General features: G+C 34.7%; 1 protein-coding gene across 1 annotated transcript in view; it reads left to right on the top strand.

Moving 5' to 3' along the window:
* mRpS9 (mitochondrial ribosomal protein S9) overlaps positions 1 to 19426 on the top strand; it is a 90436-nt gene that overhangs the window by 69559 nt on the left and 1451 nt on the right. The gene's annotated exons all lie outside the window — the stretch shown is intronic.

Genomic DNA, 19426 nt, shown 5'->3' with positions numbered 1-19426 from the left:
TGGACCATCGGATGAAGGTGTGCCACCGATGTCGCGGCGCCCATTTGGCCGATATTTTGTTCCATACATAATTGAGTAATACCAATATATCATAATAAAATAAAATTACATAATTTCCTAAATAGTTTGTGTTTTATTCAAAATCAACATCGGCCCTTGAAATTTTAACCACTCAATTTTATTTTTTTCATCTCCTCATTTAAACGTTTTAGTGCGAAAAGAAGATTAAATCGTGGTGACCCGCAAAAAATCGATGTTCCCGTAACATCTTAATTTTTTACGAAAAACTTATTTTGCTCATATCTTACAAATTAAGCGTCCTAGAGCGAAAATAAGTATAATTCATGATCATCCCCAAAAAATCGAAAATTCCATCCAAATTCTGAAAAGTATCGAAATTTTATATGGAAAACTCCTCTCGCTCAAAACGTAGAGTCTCAGAGCAAACGGAAAGTTAATTCGTGATCACCCGCAAACAAATCGATAATCTTAATTTTTTATATGAACAAGTATATACGGCCGTAAGTTCGGCCAGGCAGAATCTTATGTACCCTCCACCATGGATTGCATATATAGAATCTATAGAAACTTGTACTAAAGACTGTCATCCACAATCGAATTAATTGGGTTGCGGTAAACACTTGCTGATGGCAAGGTTAAAACTTCTTAACACCGTCTTCTCAATTGTAAGTTACTCCATACGGGGTATATATTAAACAAAAAAAAGGCCGATTAAATACGTATATAATTCAGTTTGACAACTTTTTCTATAGAAATAAAATTTTGACACAATTTTCTATAGAAATAAAATTTTGGTAGATTATTTTTGGGGATCGGCTAAATATAACTATAGACCGATACGGACCAATTTTGGCGTGGTTGTTGGCGGCCATATACTAGCGCAATGTACCAAATTTCACCACGTACCAAATAGGATGAATTTTGCCATATTTTAAGCGAATCGGATGAATTTTGCTCATCCATGAGGGTCCGGAGGTCAAATCTGGGGATCGTTTTATATGGGGGCTATATATATAGTTATGGACCGATGTGGATCAATTTTGGCATGGTTGTTAGAGACCATATACTAACACCATGTACCAAATTTCAGCCGGATCGGATGAAAGTTGCTTCTCTTAGATGCTCCGCAAGCCAAATCGGGGGATCGATTTTTATGGGGGCTATATATAATTATGGAACGATGTGGACCAATTTTTGCGTAGTTGTTAGAGACCATATACTAACACCACGTACCAAATTTCAACCGGATCGGATGAATTTTTGTTTCCCTAAGAGGCACCAGAGGTCAAATCTCGTCGGATGGTATTGCAAATGGGCCATATCGGACCACGTTTACGTATAGCCCCCATATAAACCGATCCCTAGATTTGACCTCCGGAGCCTCTTAAAGGAGCAAAATTCTCCCGATCCGGTTGAAATTTGGTACATGGTGTTAGTATATCGTATCTAACAACCATGCAAAAATTGTTCCATATCGGTCCATAATTATATATAGCCCCCATATAAACCGATCCCCAGATTTGACCTCCGGAGCCTCTTAGAGGAACAAAAATTTATCCGATCCGGTTGAAACTTGGTACGTGGTGTTAGTATATGGTCTCTAACAACCATGCAAAAATTGGTCCATATCCGTCCATAAATACATATATCCCTCATATAAATCGATCCCCAGATTTGACCTCCGGAATCTCTTCGAGGAGCAAAATTCATCCCATTCGGTATAAATTTGGTACGTGGTTAGTATATGGTCTCTAACAACCATGCAAAAATTGGTCCATGTCGGTTCATAATTATATATAGCCCCCATATAAACCGATCCACAGATTTGACCTCCGGAGCCTCTTAGAGGAGCAAAATTCATCCCATTCGTTGAAATTTGGTACATTGCGCTAGTATATGGTATATTGGTCTATAGTTATATATAGCAAATCGCCAAACACCCAAAAATTGGTCCATATCGCCAAAAATATTCTACCAAAATTTTAATTCTATAGAAAATTTTGTCAAAATTTTATTTCTAAAAAAAATTTTGTCAAAATTGTATTTTTATAGAAAATTTTGTCAAACTGAACTATATACGTATTTAATTGGCTTTTTTTGTTTAATATATACCCCCCAAGGACTAACTTACAATTTAGAAGACTGTGTTAAGAAGTTTTAAGATACCTTGCCATCGGCAGGTGTTACCGCAACCCAAGTAATTCGATTGTGGATGACAGTCTTTAGAAGTTTCTATGGAATCCATGGTGGAGGGTGCATAAGATTCGTCTGGCTGTAAGTTCGGCCAGGCCGAATCTTATGCCGTATATGTTTGTTTTACATTGCTGTAAACATACACAGAAAAAAATTCCGTAGTTAGACTAACGCTAAATTTAACTTATTTTTATTGGAAAAAAATTATTTGTAGTTAAATTTTATTATTTTTATCGAAATTTTCCACAGCTTAATGAAATCTTACTTTTTTTAAGCATGTCTCAAAAATTGTATGAACTAAACGTGAATATAAAGTTCAATGACCGTACACATAAGTTCAATATGAACTAAAACAAATGAAAATTTTCGTACGATTCCCAAAAATAGTAAGAATGAACTACTGTATGGTTAAAATGGTCATGATTTGGCGCCAATGATTTCCTTCTTTACTTAATTCATTTTTTCTTCTACGAGATGATGTAATTTCGTGAACTGCCGTTAAGAAGTACGATAGGGCATTAAAATTTCCTGATTTTAACAACGCTTTGTGGAAATCTCAAAATGTGGAGTAAAATTTAGTTCAATTTTCATGCGTGGTAGTTCATTCTTCCTACACGCAAAGAAAAAAAAAACGTTTGGAAAACGTGTACCGAAAACGTTTTTCTTTTGTTAGAGTTTTTGAATTGCTTCGAAAATTTTAAACTTTTATCACCAAAAAAATTCGTTTGTTACAAAATTTTTATTTTTTCAATAAAAAAAGTTATTTTTGATACAACAACACAGTCCATTTCGTTTATATCAAACACTGTTCTTTTCTGACTTTAGGTCTTTAATAAGACACAGTTTACCGTTCAAAATTTAATATACTACAATGTAATGTTGAACATTTTTTCGGAATCTTCCGAACATATCTGGAATATATGTAAAAAAAACAAAAAAAACTTTGGTCGAAGCAGGGATCGAACCCACGAACCTTGGCATGCAAGTCGGACGTAGCATCCACTGCACCACGGTGCCAAACTAAATGTTTGTTTCTGTTAAATAAACTTTGTTTATTCGGTTCGTGGGCGCCGCAAGCTATGCTATATAAATATAACTTATATGGATATTTATCTATTGATGACCATAACAGGTACATAGCTCAGTGGTTAGTGTGTTGGCTTACAAAGTGCATGGTCCGCGGTTCGATTCTCCGTCCAGGCGAAAGGTGGATGACAGTCTTTAGGAGAAGTTTCTATGGAATCCATGGTGGAGGGTGCATAAGATTCGTCTGGCTGTAAGTTCGGCCAGGCCGAATCTTATGCCGTATATGTTTGTTTTACATTGCTGTAAACATACACAGAAAAAAATTCCGTAGTTAAACTAACGCTAAATTTAACTTATTTTTATTGTGTTAGTATATGGTCTCTAACAACCATGCAAAAATTGGTCCATATCCGTCCATAAATACATATATCCCTCATATAAATCGATCCCCAGATTTGACCTCCGGAATCTCTTCGAGGAGCAAAATTCATCCCATTCGGTATAAATTTGGTACGTGGTTAGTATATGGTCTCTAACAACCATGCAAAAATTGGTCCATGTCGGTTCATAATTATATATAGCCCCCATATAAACCGATCCACAGATTTGACCTCCGGAGCCTCTTAGAGGAGCAAAATTCATCCCATTCGTTGAAATTTGGTACATTGCGCTAGTATATGGTATATTGGTCTATAGTTATATATAGCAAATCGCCAAACACCCAAAAATTGGTCCATATCGCCAAAAATATTCTACCAAAATTTTAATTCTATAGAAAATTTTGTCAAAATTTTATTTCTAAAAAAAATTTTGTCAAAATTGTATTTTTATAGAAAATTTTGTCAAACTGAACTATATACGTATTTAATTGGCTTTTTTTGTTTAATATATACCCCCCAAGGACTAACTTACAATTTAGAAGACTGTGTTAAGAAGTTTTAAGATACCTTGCCATCGGCAGGTGTTACCGCAACCCAAGTAATTCGATTGTGGATGACAGTCTTTAGGAGAAGTTTCTATGGAATCCATGGTGGAGGGTGCATAAGATTCGTCTGGCTGTAAGTTCGGCCAGGCCGAATCTTATGCCGTATATGTTTGTTTTACATTGCTGTAAACATACACAGAAAAAAATTCCGTAGTTAAACTAACGCTAAATTTAACTTATTTTTATTGGAAAAAAATTATTTGTAGTTAAATTTTTATCGAAATTTTCTACAGCTTAATGAAATCTTACTTTTTTAAGCATGTCTCAAAAATTGTATGAACTAAACGTGAATATAAAGTTCAATGACCGTACACATAAGTTCAATATGAACTAAAACAAATGAAAATTTTCGTACGATTCCCAAAAATAGTAAGAATGAACTACTGTATGGTTAAAATGGTCATGATTTGGCGCCAATGATTTCCTTCTTTACCTAATTCATTTTTTCTTCTATGAGATGATGTAATATCGTGAACTGCAGTTAAAAAGTACGACAGGGCATTAAAATTTCCTGATTTTAACAACGCTTTGTGGAAATCTCAAAATGTGGAGTAAAATTTAGTTCAATTTTCATGCCAGGTAGTTCATTCTTCCTACACGCAAAGAAAAAAAAACGTTTGGAAAACGTGTACCGAAAACGTTTTTCTTTTGTTAGAGTTTTTTGAATTGCTTCGAAAATTTTAAACTTTTATCACCAAAAAAATTCGTTTGTTACAAAATTTTTATTTTTTCAATAAAAAAAGTTATTTTTGAAACAACAACACAGTCCATTTCGTTTATATCAAACACTGTTCTTTTCTGACTTTAGGTCTTTAATAAGACACAGTTTACCGTTCAAAATTTAATATACTACAATGTAATGTTGAACATTTTTTCGGAATCTTCCGAACATATCTGGAATATATGTAAAAAAAAAAAAAAAACAAAAAAAAACTTTGGTCGAAGCAGGGATCGAACCCACGAACCTTGGCATGCAAGTCGGACGTAGAAACCACTGCACCACGGTGCCAAACTAAATGTTTGTGTCTGTTAAATAAACTTTGTTTATTCGGTTCGTGGGCGCCGCAAGCTATGCTATATAAATATAACTTATATGGATATTTATCTATTGATGACCATAACAGGTACATAGCTCAGTGGTTAGTGTGTTGGCTTACAAAGTGCATGGTCCGCGGTTCGATTCTCCGTCCAGGCGAAAGGTAAAAAAATTTTTAAAAATTTATAAAACCGTATAATTTCTTCTACATTGTTGGTATTACAGGAAAAGGTGTTAAGAACTAAAAAAATCTTGGATGTGAGAAAGATGTGAGGGAAAATGCAATTAGCAAGAAAACAATGTTTTTTTTTTGAGTTTGTCCTTATGAAATTGGTTTTACATCCTGGAAAAGAATAAACGTTTATCACAACAAGTATATACTTTTCTCCCAAATACACTTACTTACAGCGAAAAGCAAATGAGAAACGAACTTTGTTTGTCTAAAATTTCGATTGGGAGGAAAGAATTATTTTTTTGCGTGTATAAAACAGTTCACTTTTTTTCGGTGTATGGTGATAAGAAATTGGAAGCGAAAGAGAATTTCAAAATAAGTTTTTGTGATCAAAATATGTTATTTCTGAGAAATTTATATTGTTTTTGTGGGTTAAAATATATGTGTAAAAATGTATTATGTTTTTTTGTCCAAGTTTTTTTTTGTTTTTCTCGTGTTCGAATTCGGAAGATGAGTACAAAGTGGCATTAATAAGATTTAAAAGATGTTTTCGTCTGTCAAAAGAAGCTTTTAAATATATTCTTGAAAAAATGAGCTTTTTTTGAAGCGTTTTTTTTTTTGAAGCATTCCTTTCTTTGATCCGTTTCCCTAAATGTTCTTGAAAAATAAAATTTTCTGGGCACATTTCGACGTCCGTACCACCAAGCGGCCATATAGCAATAATTTTAAGTATTGAAACTTATCGAACCTACCTCGTTTGAATCGACGTTATACTTTTATACATAACACCGACAAGTATTTATTACAGCAGAAGAGACTATTTCTTTTTTTTTTCCTTTATAAAAGGTAAAATAAAAGAATTATGATTGTAGAGTTTTCTCATTGTAAATCCATTGCCATATTTTGCGTTCTTTTCATTGCAGTACTTTAATTTGTAACGATATCTTAATTTGAATGGATTCTCGTGTAGTTTTCTTTCGGCATCCAGGTTCAATGTTATACGACTATTCGTAAAAAATTCGTAGAATGGGTTTATACACACTAAGAAAAAATACTTTTCTTAGGAACTAAACTTCCTTTTGTTATGAAATATTTTCTTTAAGAATAAATTAATCTAAATGTATGGTGCAGAAGTCGGTCGCAATGATTGTTTCGAATCTATTTTATTTGGTTTTAAAGAATTTTTTTCAGCTTAAAAAAAAACTTCGTTTGTTTAAAATTTCATTCCTCATAAAAGAAAATTCTATTTTCAGTGTAATGACAATTCCCATACATACGCTGAAGAAAACAAGCATTTACGTGATATTAAATATTACGCAATCTAAATTTAAGGGCGCGCAATTTATAAAATATTAAGGATAAATTATTTAAAATAAAATTTATATTATTTTTAATTTAATTACAAATTTTTTAATTAAGTTTAGAACACAAATATTGTCATTTTACGTCCTTCCGTTAAAGCCGTATGTCTTTGAGCTAAGGCAAATATTCTTTAAAGTAAACAAACACATTTTTTGATTTAAAGAAATCTCCCTTAAATTAACTGAAATAGAGAATCTTGCGATTTAAGATAAAAACACTTCAAATCTAGGCTAATACTTATTTTGAGGATTTAGCATTTTTGGTTTAAAGTTTTTTTGGAATTAAGAAAACATTTTTTTTTAATTTTAAATTGGCATTTGTTCGTACGTGAATAACTTTATTTATATACCGAGAAGATAGAATGAAAGTTCGACAAACAAGATCTATATCATAATTTTAATTTTATTGATCCTAGATTTAAAGCCAGATATGTCTCAAAAATATCTTTATTTTAAAAAAAGCCGTGTCTTTTGCTCGGAATCAATACCAAAATCCTTAAGGGAATCCAACTAAGCTTGTTTTTGAGTGTAGGCATTGATGTACTTTTTTATACCGTCCACCATAGGATGGGCGGTATATTAACTTTGTCATTCCGTTTGTAACACATCGAAATATTGCTCTAAGGCCCCATAAAGTATATATATTCTGGGTCGTGGTGAATTTCTGAGTCGATCTAAGAATGTCCGTCCGTCCGTCCGTCTGTTGAAATCAAGCTAACTTCCGAACGAAACAAGCTATCGACTTGAAACTTGGCACAAGTAGTTGTTATTGATGTAGGTCGGATGGTATTGCAAATGGGCCATATCGGACCACTTTTACGCATAGCCCCCATATAAACCGACGCTCAGATTTGGCTTGCGGAGCCTCTTAGAGGAGCAAAATTCATCCGATCCGGTTGAAATTTGGTACATGGTGTTAGTATATGGTCTCTGACAACCATGTTAGTATATGGTCTCTCACAACAATGCAAAAATTGGTCCACATTGGTCCATAATTATATATAGGCCCCATATAAACCGATCCCCAGATTTGGCTTGCGCAGTCTCTAAGAGAAGCAAATTTCATCCGATCCGGCTGAAATTTGCTACATGGTGTTAGTATATGGTCTTTAACAAACATGCAAAAATTGGTCCACATCGGGCAATAATCATATATAGCCCCCATATAAACCGATCCCCAGATTTGGCTTGCGGAGTCTCTAAGAGAAGCAAATTTCATCCGATCCGGCTGAAATTTGCTACATGGTGTTAGTATATGGTCTTTAACAACCATGCAGGTGTTGGTCCATATCGGTCCATAATTATATGTAGCCCCCATATAAACCGATCCCCTGATTTGGCTTGCGGAGCCTCTAAGAGAAGCAAATTTCATCCGATCCGGCTGAAATTTGGTACATAGGTTACGTTAGGTGAGCCGGCAGAAATTTGCTACATGGTGTTAGTATATGGTCTTTAACAACCATGCAGGTATTGGTCCATATCGGTCCATAATTATATGTAGCCCCCATATAAACCGATCCCCTGATTTGGTTTGCGGAGCCTCTAAGAGAAGCAAATTTCATCCGATCCGGCTGAAATTTGGTACATAGGTTACGTTAGGTGAGCCGATGTATCAGGCTCACTTACGACTATTCAGTCCATTGTGATACCACATTGGTGAACTTCTCTCTTATCACTGAGTGCTGCCCGATTCGATGTTAAGCTCAATGACAAGGGATCTCCTTTTTATAGTCGAATCCGAACGGCGTTCCACATTGCAGTGAAACCACTTAGAGAAGCTTTGAAACCCTCAGAAATGTCACCAGCATTACTGAGGTGGGATAATCCACCGCTGAAAAACTTTTTGGTGTTCGGTCGAAGCAGGAATCGAACCCACGACCTTATGTATGCAAGGCGGGCATGCTAACCATTGCACCACGGTGGCTCTCACGGTGGTACATGGTGTTAGTTTATGGTCTCTAACAACCATGCAAACTTTGGTTCACATCGGTCAATAATTATATACAGCCCTCATATAAACCGATCCCCAGATTTGACTTCCGGAGCCTCATGGATGAGCAAAATTCATCCGATTCGGTTGAAATTTGATACGTGGTGTTAGTATATGATCTCTGACAACCATGCAGGAATAGGTCCATATCGGTCCATAATTATATGTAGCCCCCATATAAACCGATCCCCAGATTTGACCTCCGGAGCCTCATGGATGAGCAAAATTCATCCGATTCGGATGAAATTTGATACGTGGTGTTAGTATATGGTCTCTAACAACCATGCAAAAATTGGTCCATACAGGTCTTAATTATATAAAACCCCATTTAAACCGATCCCCAGATTTGACCTCCGGAGCTATTGGAGGATCAAAATACATTGCGCTAATATATGGCCGCTAACAACCATGCCAAAATTGGTCCATATCGGTCTATAGTTATATATAGCCGATCCCCAAAAATAATGTACCAAAATTTTATTTCTATAGAAAATTTTGTCAAAATTTTATTTCTGTAGAAAATTTTGTCAAAATTTTATTTTTATAGAAAATTTTGTCAATATTTTATTTTTATAGAAAATTTTGTCAAAATTTTATTTCTATAGAAATTTTTGTCAAGATTTTATTTCTATAGAAAATTTTGTCAAAATTTTATTTTTATAGAAAATGTTGTCAAATTTTATTGCTATAGAAAATTTTGTCAAAATTTTATTTCTATAGAAAGTTTTGTCAAAATTTTATTTCTATAGAAAATTTTGTCAAACTGAATTATATACGTATTTAATCGGTCTTTTTTTGTTTAATATATACCCCGTATGGACTAGCTTACAATTTAGAAGACGGTGTTAGGAAGTTTTAAGATACCTTACCATCGGCAAATGTTACCGCAAAACAAGTAATTCGATTGTGAATGACAGTCTTTAGTAGAAGTTCCATGGTAGAGGGTAGATAAAATTCGGCCTGGTCGAACTTACGGCCGTATATACTTGTTTTTCATTCTTATTTATTGGTGGTTACTTTAGGGCGATTTTAAAACTGCTACAAACTCTTTTACTGCTAATTCTCAAAAATACATCATTAAAACGTACTATACACGACTGGGTTTTAAGGCTAATGCATTTTTTAGCGATATATTTTTCTTTGATTTCATTTGTAATGCAAATATTTTTATATATCGAGTTCTAATTTATGAAGTCGTCTATGATTTGTAAATCAAATCTATGTAAGACATGGGAATTTCTATCACTTGTGTCTATTACATTGATATTGAACTCTTCTCTATTCTATTCGTTTGTAATTTAGTTTTCATTCAATTTACATTTCCACGTAACAATTCCAATCGGTATTACATAGTCAATTGCCATACCGTGATTAATTTGAATACAAAAGATTTGAGGCAGTTTTGAGTTTTTGGTCACACAACTGCCGGGACAACAACATTCTTCTCACTTTACGACGTGGTTTAAAACAATTTGACGTGATTAAGCAATTTCGATAACTATGTACTCGAAATTTAATTACATAGTAATGTAATTTCCCTATGGCCAAGGGAAAAATTGTCCAAAGTTCTATGGAATTTATCTAGAAGTTAACAGCTTTATTTTTTGTTTCCATTGAGTAAGAGAAAAGTAATAGATGAGATGTGAAATTTTCATTTAGAATTTTCAAATTAATTGGGATTGATCAAAATCAAATGGTGAAGATCCCAGGTTGTGTTATAGATTCCAAAAGCTAAAAGAATGTATTCCCTTAACTATGGCGTTATTGGAGCGCTTGAAGGTCGAAATCGCGGCAAAACGGCCCCATATGAAGAAGAAAAAAGTGTTGTTCCACCAAGACAACGCACCGTGCCACAAGTCATTGAGAACGATGGCAAAAATTCATGAATTGGGCTTCGAATTGCTTCCCCACCCACCGTATTCTCCAAATCTGGCCCCCAGCGACTTTTTCTTGTTCTCAGACCTCAAAAGGATGCTCGCAGGGAAAAAATTTGGCTGCAATGAAGAGGTGATCGCCGAAACTGAGGCCTATTTTGAGGCAAAACCGAAGGAGTACTACCAAAATGGTATCAAAAAATTGGAAGGTCGTTATAATCGTTGTATCGCTCTTGAAGGGAGCTATGTTGAATAATAAAAACGAATTTTGACAAAAAAAATGTGTTTTTCTTTGTTAGACCGGAGACTTATCAGCCAATCTATTACTCTGTTCAATATTGATTTGGTATCAGGTGGATTATCCCGCCTCAGTAATAATACTGATGACATTTCTGAGAGTTAAAAAGCTTCTCTAAGTGGTCTCGCTGCAATGTGGAACTCCGTTCGGACTCGGCTATAAAAAGGAGGTACCTTGTCATTGTGCTTAACATAGAATCGGACAGCACTCAGTGATAAGAGAGAAGTTCACCACTGTGGTATCACAATGGACTCAATAGTCTAAGTGAGCCTGAAATATCGGGCTGCCATAATACCTAACCTAACCTATCCCTTGGATTGTAAATGTGTAGAATGGTAGGAGATTTGGCATATGATAAAGCCGTGGTTTGGGAATTTTTCCGATGATATTTCCACAATCAATCATATGGTCTTAAATTTGTTGTAGAACGTGTAAAAGCGAAGTACAATAAGATTTATACATCAATCTTTACGAATTCATTTAGGCTAGGCTAAACCGCGTTCCTGTTTACCATCACAGCTTCATATTTATGTAAAATTGCACCACCAGCACTTCCATTATTACTTGTGGTTATATATCTGTCCCGATGTCTTTTAGACAGCCCTCTCTCTCTTCTCTGTTCTCTAAGTCCGACTACCGCCCACAGCACTGGAGGGAAGACACCCGATTGATAGCCCTGGTAGCAGCGTAGATCACATGGACACACAAACCTGTCCTTAGGTTTCGCTGGATTTTGTATAAATTGTATAAATTTATTTGCCATTTATAATTGTACGATATTATTATTACACTACTTTATATGAAACTGTACATATGTCACGATCAATGGGTAAGATTTTGATATAGATCTATCAGATCTTATCGATGCTTCTGATGACTTTGGAGCATGGTCACATGACAACCTTGGAGCATGCGCTCACAAAAGTAGTTCAGAAGGCAATTTTTTTCCTTAAAGTCGGCTGGGAGAAAGACCAGCACCAAACCACCCATTGGGCACTATCGCAGCTACCACCCTATTGTAACATAAAGCCAATAATTCCGTACGAATGCCAGAAATGTGGAGGTTCGTTTTACATTATAAAGCAACCGTAGGCCCACATGGATTCCGGTCAAAATCACTTGAGCAACATTTATAGCATAAGTCCATAAATGCCAGCGAGAAGTCAATGTACCTTAATGACCAAGCACACTGAAAAAAATCATGTCCGGTCCAAAGACTTTGAAGAAGCGGAGAACTGGAGTAAATATTGAAGTAAATACAAATTTAAGACACAATTATCTTTGAGTTTTGCGTACATTATTCTAGGAAACAATTTTTAGTTGTGTTCCTTTACGTACTACTAGTTACTAGTTTTTACTAGAAACCGTTCCTCAACCCCAAAAAAGAGTAAAAGTAGTAAACAATTTTAAGAGAAAATGCATATCTTTTTAATTTTTTTTTAAATTAAAGTTACTCGACAAATTCTTTCTCTAATTATTTCTATATAAGATTTTCAAACCACAGTAGTTCCAAATCGGTTTTTTTTAAATAATTCTGTAAATTTTGAATTTTTAGCTTGTCCGGCAAAATCTACTCGACTGTCTACCAGATCAATCTGAAGAGTAAAAGTAGTAAATAATTTTAAGAGAAAATGCATGTGTTTTTAATTTTTTTCTTGAAGTTACTCGACAAATTCTTTCTCTAATTATTTCTATATAAGTTTTTCAAACCACAGTAGTTCCAAATCGCTTTTTATACCCTTCACCACTACTGTGGTACAGGGTATAATAAGTTTGTGCATTTGTATGTAACGCCAAGAAGGAGTAATCATAGACCAACCTTTTAGTATACGGATCGGCTTAGAATTAAATTCTGAGTCGATTTAGCGATGTCCGTCTGTCTGTCTGTTGATGTATTTTTGTGTGCAAAGTACAGCTCGCAGTTTTAGTCCGATTATCCTAAAATTTGGTATAGGGTCCTGTTTCGGTTCAAAGACGATCCCTATTGAAAAAATCGGTTCAGATTTAGATATAGCTGCCATATATATTTGTCACCGATCTGGTCATAATTGGCGTGTATATCAACCGATCTTCCTCAAATTCCGTACATCCGAATATTTTATGGGTCTCGAAAAACTTGCAAAATATCAGCCAAATCGGTTCAGATTTAGATATAGCTCCCATATATAGCTTTCGCCCGATTTACACTCATTTGCCCACAGAGGCCAATTTTTTGCTCCGATTTAGTTGAAATTTTGCATAGGGAGTAGAATTAGCATTGTAACTATGCGTGCCAAATTTGGTTGAAATCGGTTCAGATTTGGATATATCTCCCATACATAGCTTTCGCCCGATTTACACTCATATGACCACAGAGGCCAATTTTTAACTCCGATTTAGTTAAAATTTTGCACAGGGAGTAGAATTAGCATTGTAGCCATGCGTGCCATATTTGGTTGAAATCGGTTCAGATTTAGATATATCTCCCATATATAGCTTTCGCCCGATTTACACTCATATGACCACAGAGGCCAATTTTTAACTCCGATTTAGTTGAAATTTTGCACAGAGAGTAGTAGTATTAGCATTGTTGCTATGCGTGCCAAATTCATATTTAGATATAGCTCCCATATATATGTTTTTCTGATTTCGACAAAAATGGTCAAAATACCAACATTTTCCTTGTAAAATCGCCACTGCTTAGTCCAAAAGTTATAAAAATGACTCTAATTTTCCTAAACTTCTAATACATATATATCGAGCGATAAATCATAAATAAACTTTTGCGAAGTTTCCTTAAAGTGTTTCACATATTTTTTACTAATATTGTGTTCCACCCTAGTGCATTAGCCGACTTAAATTTTGAGTCTATAGATTTGTAGAAGTCTATCAAATTCTGTCCAGATCGAGTGATATTTAAATGTATGTATTTGGGACAAACTTTTATATATAGCCCCCAACACATTTGACGGATGTGATATGGTATCGAAAATTTAGATCTACAAAGTGGTGCAGGGTATAATGTAGTCGGCCCCGCCCGACTTTAAACTTTCCTTACTTGTTTTAAATAATTCTGTAAATTTTGAATTTTTAGCTTGTCCGGCAAAATCTACTCGATTCTCCACCAGATGAATCTGAACGCATCGCACTTTTGTCGGAGAGTAACATCGTAACAGAAAATCGATGATATCACAACACACTGTAAACCTATAATGTTGTGATTGGAAAAACTATTAAACGTATAAAAACTCAGAACCAGTTACTTGACCTATTAATTAAATTACTGGCTATCGAAACTACCACTTACGATGGAGAGGTGTTGAGGGACTTTTAATTTCATTTTGTTGTTTATCTTAATTTTACAAGAAGCCAAGACTGCTTGAGAATTACTAAAGGTCACTACTTCTGCATAAATTACTAACCACAAATCTAAAGTCACATTAATTTCTTATCTCATGACAATTGTAATACAGCTTGTCATGTCGTTGGCAATACCAAAATGAGCAGATGTTGGATGTTGAATCGGTGGAATGACCAAAATTGGCACGTATTCTTTTATTTAAATTACCGCAATATTATAAAGAATTTACGATCAAACAATTTTCATTGGGTTAGATTATGTTCTAAATATAAATAAATTCTATTAGAGGTGATCTTGACCTAAGATACTTTATAACACATAATATACAGATATGTTTGTAAAAAATTTTTGTCAGATTGGATACACACATCTGACAAAATTTTTTAACTGAGAATTTAAATGAAACATGTTTTGTTAACGTTGTAATGTATTTAGTAGTAAGTTAAAACCAATTATTACAGACAACATAGCATTTTTGTTGTATTAAAAAGAAACCAAGCTTTCATCTTGGGACCGATCAATTGGCCGTTGTGACGTAATTGTTTCGTCGCCTAAGAAAGTCAAGTGGTTGTTCAGGATTACCTTTAAGATTCAACCTATTTTATGGATTTTGATTATGATTAATTTAAAGAGGTAAAGATCGGAGAACTGGATAAACGCTCCTGAAATAAGATACCATCAGACATTGCCATCTATGGCATACGATGCATTTCTCCAGGACAGAAGTGCTTGAACTGGCGGACGTATTGTAAATTAAGGAAACGCACTAAGAGAACTAAGAGACTAGTGAATATGGGTTTGCATTATGATCTTCTTAATAATTATAATGATCCGAAAAGGCTGTGGGAATCATTGAAAATGGCTGCCTTCTTAGAAATGATCCATTGTATTGGAAAATAGTTCTCCAGTTAGGCTGGATGAAATGAATGTTGCATTTGTAAATAACCAGATTGCTACACCGGGTGATATGCATACCTTTTTGCGCAATTCGGGAAATGATGAGGGGTTTTTGTCTGTTACCGGGTTTAGAATTAAGAAGTGTCTGTTAAGCACCTAGATATAGCATATCGTAGATGGGGTAGCATTGACCTAGTCTCTCTTGGCAGCCGTCTCTCTTGGTAGGAATTGAGACGGCTGCGCTTGCCTGGTCAAGCTGATAGGTAGGAATTGGAGCGGATACATCTGCCTGATCTTGATTGGGCTAAAACTGGTCTGTAGCGGCAAGTATCTTTCTTTCTGTGCTATGGGCTGTGGTCGAGCTCCGAAAATTATTATCGCTTCAGCTACAGTGTCCTCATGAATCCGTTCAGACCTGTCTGGTATGCTGCCTGGTCAAGAGGCTCTCTTTTACAACGCGGGATCTCGCGCTCAAGAAGGTGACTGAGATCCCATCATCCCTTGTAGGGGGTTCGAGAGGGCTCTTTCTAACCATTCCGCATGTGCTCGTCGACTATGTTACTAATCTCTAGTAACATAGTCGACGGGTATTAAGAGTGATTCCAAGGACAAATTAAGGAGTATTCCCAGATACTTCAACATTACCATTGAAATCCTTCTATGCCCACCGCTCTTACTATTAACCAAAACTTAATTGTGCCTGTGCCAATGTTACATTGCTTCAGGTGCTATAACCATATTTTCCGATTGTGCTCGTCGATTATGTTACTAATCTCTAGGTTCAGGTCCCTGATTCTAGCACGACAGCGCTATTCACGCTCGTTTGCGAGTCCCGCTGTTTCAGCTGGATATTGATTGATTGTGTCCCGGATCATTTTCTAGGTAGTTTGCATTGCATTGGAGGGAGCCCAATGAAGCGGCGATCGGTGTATTCTCTGAAACCGTCCCATTTGGTTTTGTTTTGGTTGATAAACATCTGATGTGATAATTTAAAAGTTTGCGAGGCTCTACCAAATACATATCTCATCAGAATCGGAATTAAAAGCATGATAGCAATTTTTTCTAACGAGCGTTTCAGTAAACAATGGTTTCTATAAAAAAAACTACAAAAGGGGAATAAAATCGAAAATTTCCTAGCAACATATTTAATACCTATTAGATTTCTAGAAACATTTAAAATGTCAGCTTGTTTGATTTTTGACTAATATTAGCATATTTTTCATGATTTTAAATTTCTATACAATTATTATTTTTTGTTTGTTATATGATATTATGATTAATTATCCCGCCAAAAATATTTGCTTTTTATATGTGACGTCAAATGGTGAAACAAACAATCTTCCATATGTTAAACGGGTTTGATTTTATTTTAGCATTTTGCGGATATAGCAACTAAAATTTGGGCATAAATGAAGCTCCCACGCATTTTTACACCAAATAAAAAAATAAGTTGTTGCTCGAATTCACTATACTATTTATGGATATAGGAAAAGTTTAAATCAAAATTAAAAAAACGCTCAATATGATAAACTACTCTTAGTAAAACCCACAAAACATATAAACCTTCCACTGCACTATGGGCGGAAATAGCAACAGCGGCAAAAAGTCAAGTGAAAAATTATTAGATGTTCCAATTGAAATTACATTAGAACATCTTGGAAAGCACAAATCGAAAGTAAATTTAAAACTTGGCAACACTGTTCATGAGCAAAATGCTGTCAATGTTTACCAAAATTTATGGAATTTATGGACGAGAGCAAAAATTTGAAAAGTTTCGTGTTTAATTTTTTTTTTCAAAAAAAAAAAGAATAAAGAACATCTTTAAATGTGGATTCTAAGAGTTGTAAACACTTTAAAAAATATTTTTGTTTTGAAACTTGAATTTGTGGTTTCAACAGTGCAGTTTATTTGTGAAAATTTTAGTATATACGCAAATTTGCGAGGAATAGATCTAGCGTTGTTAACGAAAATCTTTGCTTGTTATTGTTCGTGAGGAGGTATACTTTGACGTGTTGTAAAGTTTGTCTGCCCAAACTTGCCCATTCTAAAATAAATTTAATTTTTCTAAAGATGATAAAAATAGCGTTTTTTTCTCATTTTGGCTGAAAAGCAAACAAGATATAAATGCTATCGCGACTTTCTGGAAATGTAAAATACCATATTAAACTGACGAAGAGTTATGCAAATTACTTAAAACAAAAAAAATATATGGGAAAGCCACAAGATAACCAAAATAAGGACCCTATGGCCCAAAATTGGGAAAATTGGGCGATACACATACATGGGAGTTATATCTAAATCTGAACCGATTTTGATGATATTTAGCAGGTACAGTTAGTACAGAAGATTACATCTTGCCCATTTTGGGTAAAATCGATTAATAAATAAGGGTTTTATTGTGAAATTTGGGAAAATCGGGCGATACATATATATTGGAGCTATATCTAAATCTGAACCGAATTTTATGAAATTTTGCACACCCCCATATAAACCGACGCTCAGATTTGGCTTAAGGAGCCACTTGGAGGAGCAAAATTCATTCGATCCGGTTGAAATTTGGAACATGGTGTATAGTAACACCATGCAAAAATTGGTCCACATCGGTCCATAATTATATATAGCCCCCATATAAACCGATCTCCAGATTTGGCTTGCGGAGCCTGTAAGAGAAGCAAATTTCCTCCGATCTGGCTGAAATTTGGTACATTGTGTTAGTATATGGTATCTAACAATCATGCAAAAATTGGTCCACATCGGTCCATAATTATATATAGCCCCCATATAAACCGATCCCCAGATTTGACTTGCGGAGCCTCTAAGAGAAGCAAATTTCATCCGATCCGGCTGAAATATGGTAATGGTGTAAGTATATGGTCTCTAACAACTATGCACAAATTGGTCCACATCGGTCCATAATTATATATAGCCCCCATATAAACCGATCCCCAGATTTGAACTCCGGAGCCTCAGGGATGAGCTCAATTCATCCGATTCGGTTTAAATTTGGTACGTGGTGTTATTATATTGTCTCTAGCAACCATGTAGGAATTGGTCCACATCGGTCCATAATTATATATATCGCCCATATAAACCGATCCCCAGATTTGACCTCCGGAGCTCTTGGAGGAGCAAAACTCACCCGATCCGGTTGAAATTTGGTACGTGGTGAAATTTGGTACATTGCACTAGTATATAGCCGCTAACGACTATGCCAAAATTGGTCCATATCGGTCGGTAGTTATATATAGCCGATCCCCAAAAATAAACTACCAAAATTTTTATAGAAAATTTTGTCAAAATTTTATTTTTATAGAAAATTTTGTCAAAATTTTATTTTTATAGAAAATTTTGTCAAAATTTTTTTTACTATAGAAAATTTTGTCAAAATTTTATTACTATACAAAATTTTGTCAAGATTTTATTTCTATAGAAAATATTGTCAAGATTTTATTTCTATAGAAAATTTTGTCAAAATTGTATTTCTATAGAAAATTTTGTCAAAATTGTATTGCTTTAGATTTTTTTTTTTCAAAATTTTATGTTGTCAAACTGAATTATATTTATTTAATCGCCTTTTTTTTGTTTAATATATACCCCGTATGGACTAACTTACAATAGAGAAGACGGTCTTAAGAAGTATTAAGATACCTTGCCATCGGCAAGTATTACCGCAACCCAAGTAATTCGATTGTGGATGACAGTCTTTAGTACAAGTTTCTATGCAATCCATGTTGGAGGGTATATAGGATTCGGCCTGGCCGAACTTACGGCCGTATATACTTGTTATGGTTAACATGTTTTTAATATTAATTATATAAAATTAATTTAATAAAATTTCTACTATTTACATCAAGTTATGACGATATGACACTTTCTTAATAAGAAAACAAGTAAGGAAAGTCTAAAGTCGGGCGGGGCCGACTATATTATACACTGCACCACTTTGTAGATCTAAATTTTCGATACCATATCACATCCGTCAAATGTGTTGAGTGCTATATATAAAGGTTTGTCCCAAATACATACATTTAAATATCACTCGATTTGGACAGAATTTGATAGACTTTTACAAAATATAGGCTCAAAATATTGGTATTTTGACCATTTCTGTCGAAATCAGAAAAACATATATATGGGAGCTATATCTAAATCTGAATCGATTTCAATCAAATTTGGCACACATGACTATATTACTAATTGTACTCCTAGTGCAAAATTTCAACCAAATTGGGC

This window comes from Haematobia irritans, chromosome 1 (assembly GCF_050003625.1).
Source record: "Haematobia irritans isolate KBUSLIRL chromosome 1, ASM5000362v1, whole genome shotgun sequence".
NCBI classification, from domain to species: Eukaryota; Metazoa; Arthropoda; class Insecta; order Diptera; family Muscidae; genus Haematobia; species Haematobia irritans.
Note: the sequence above shows the minus strand (reverse complement) of the source record. Positions and strands in the feature narration are given on the sequence as shown.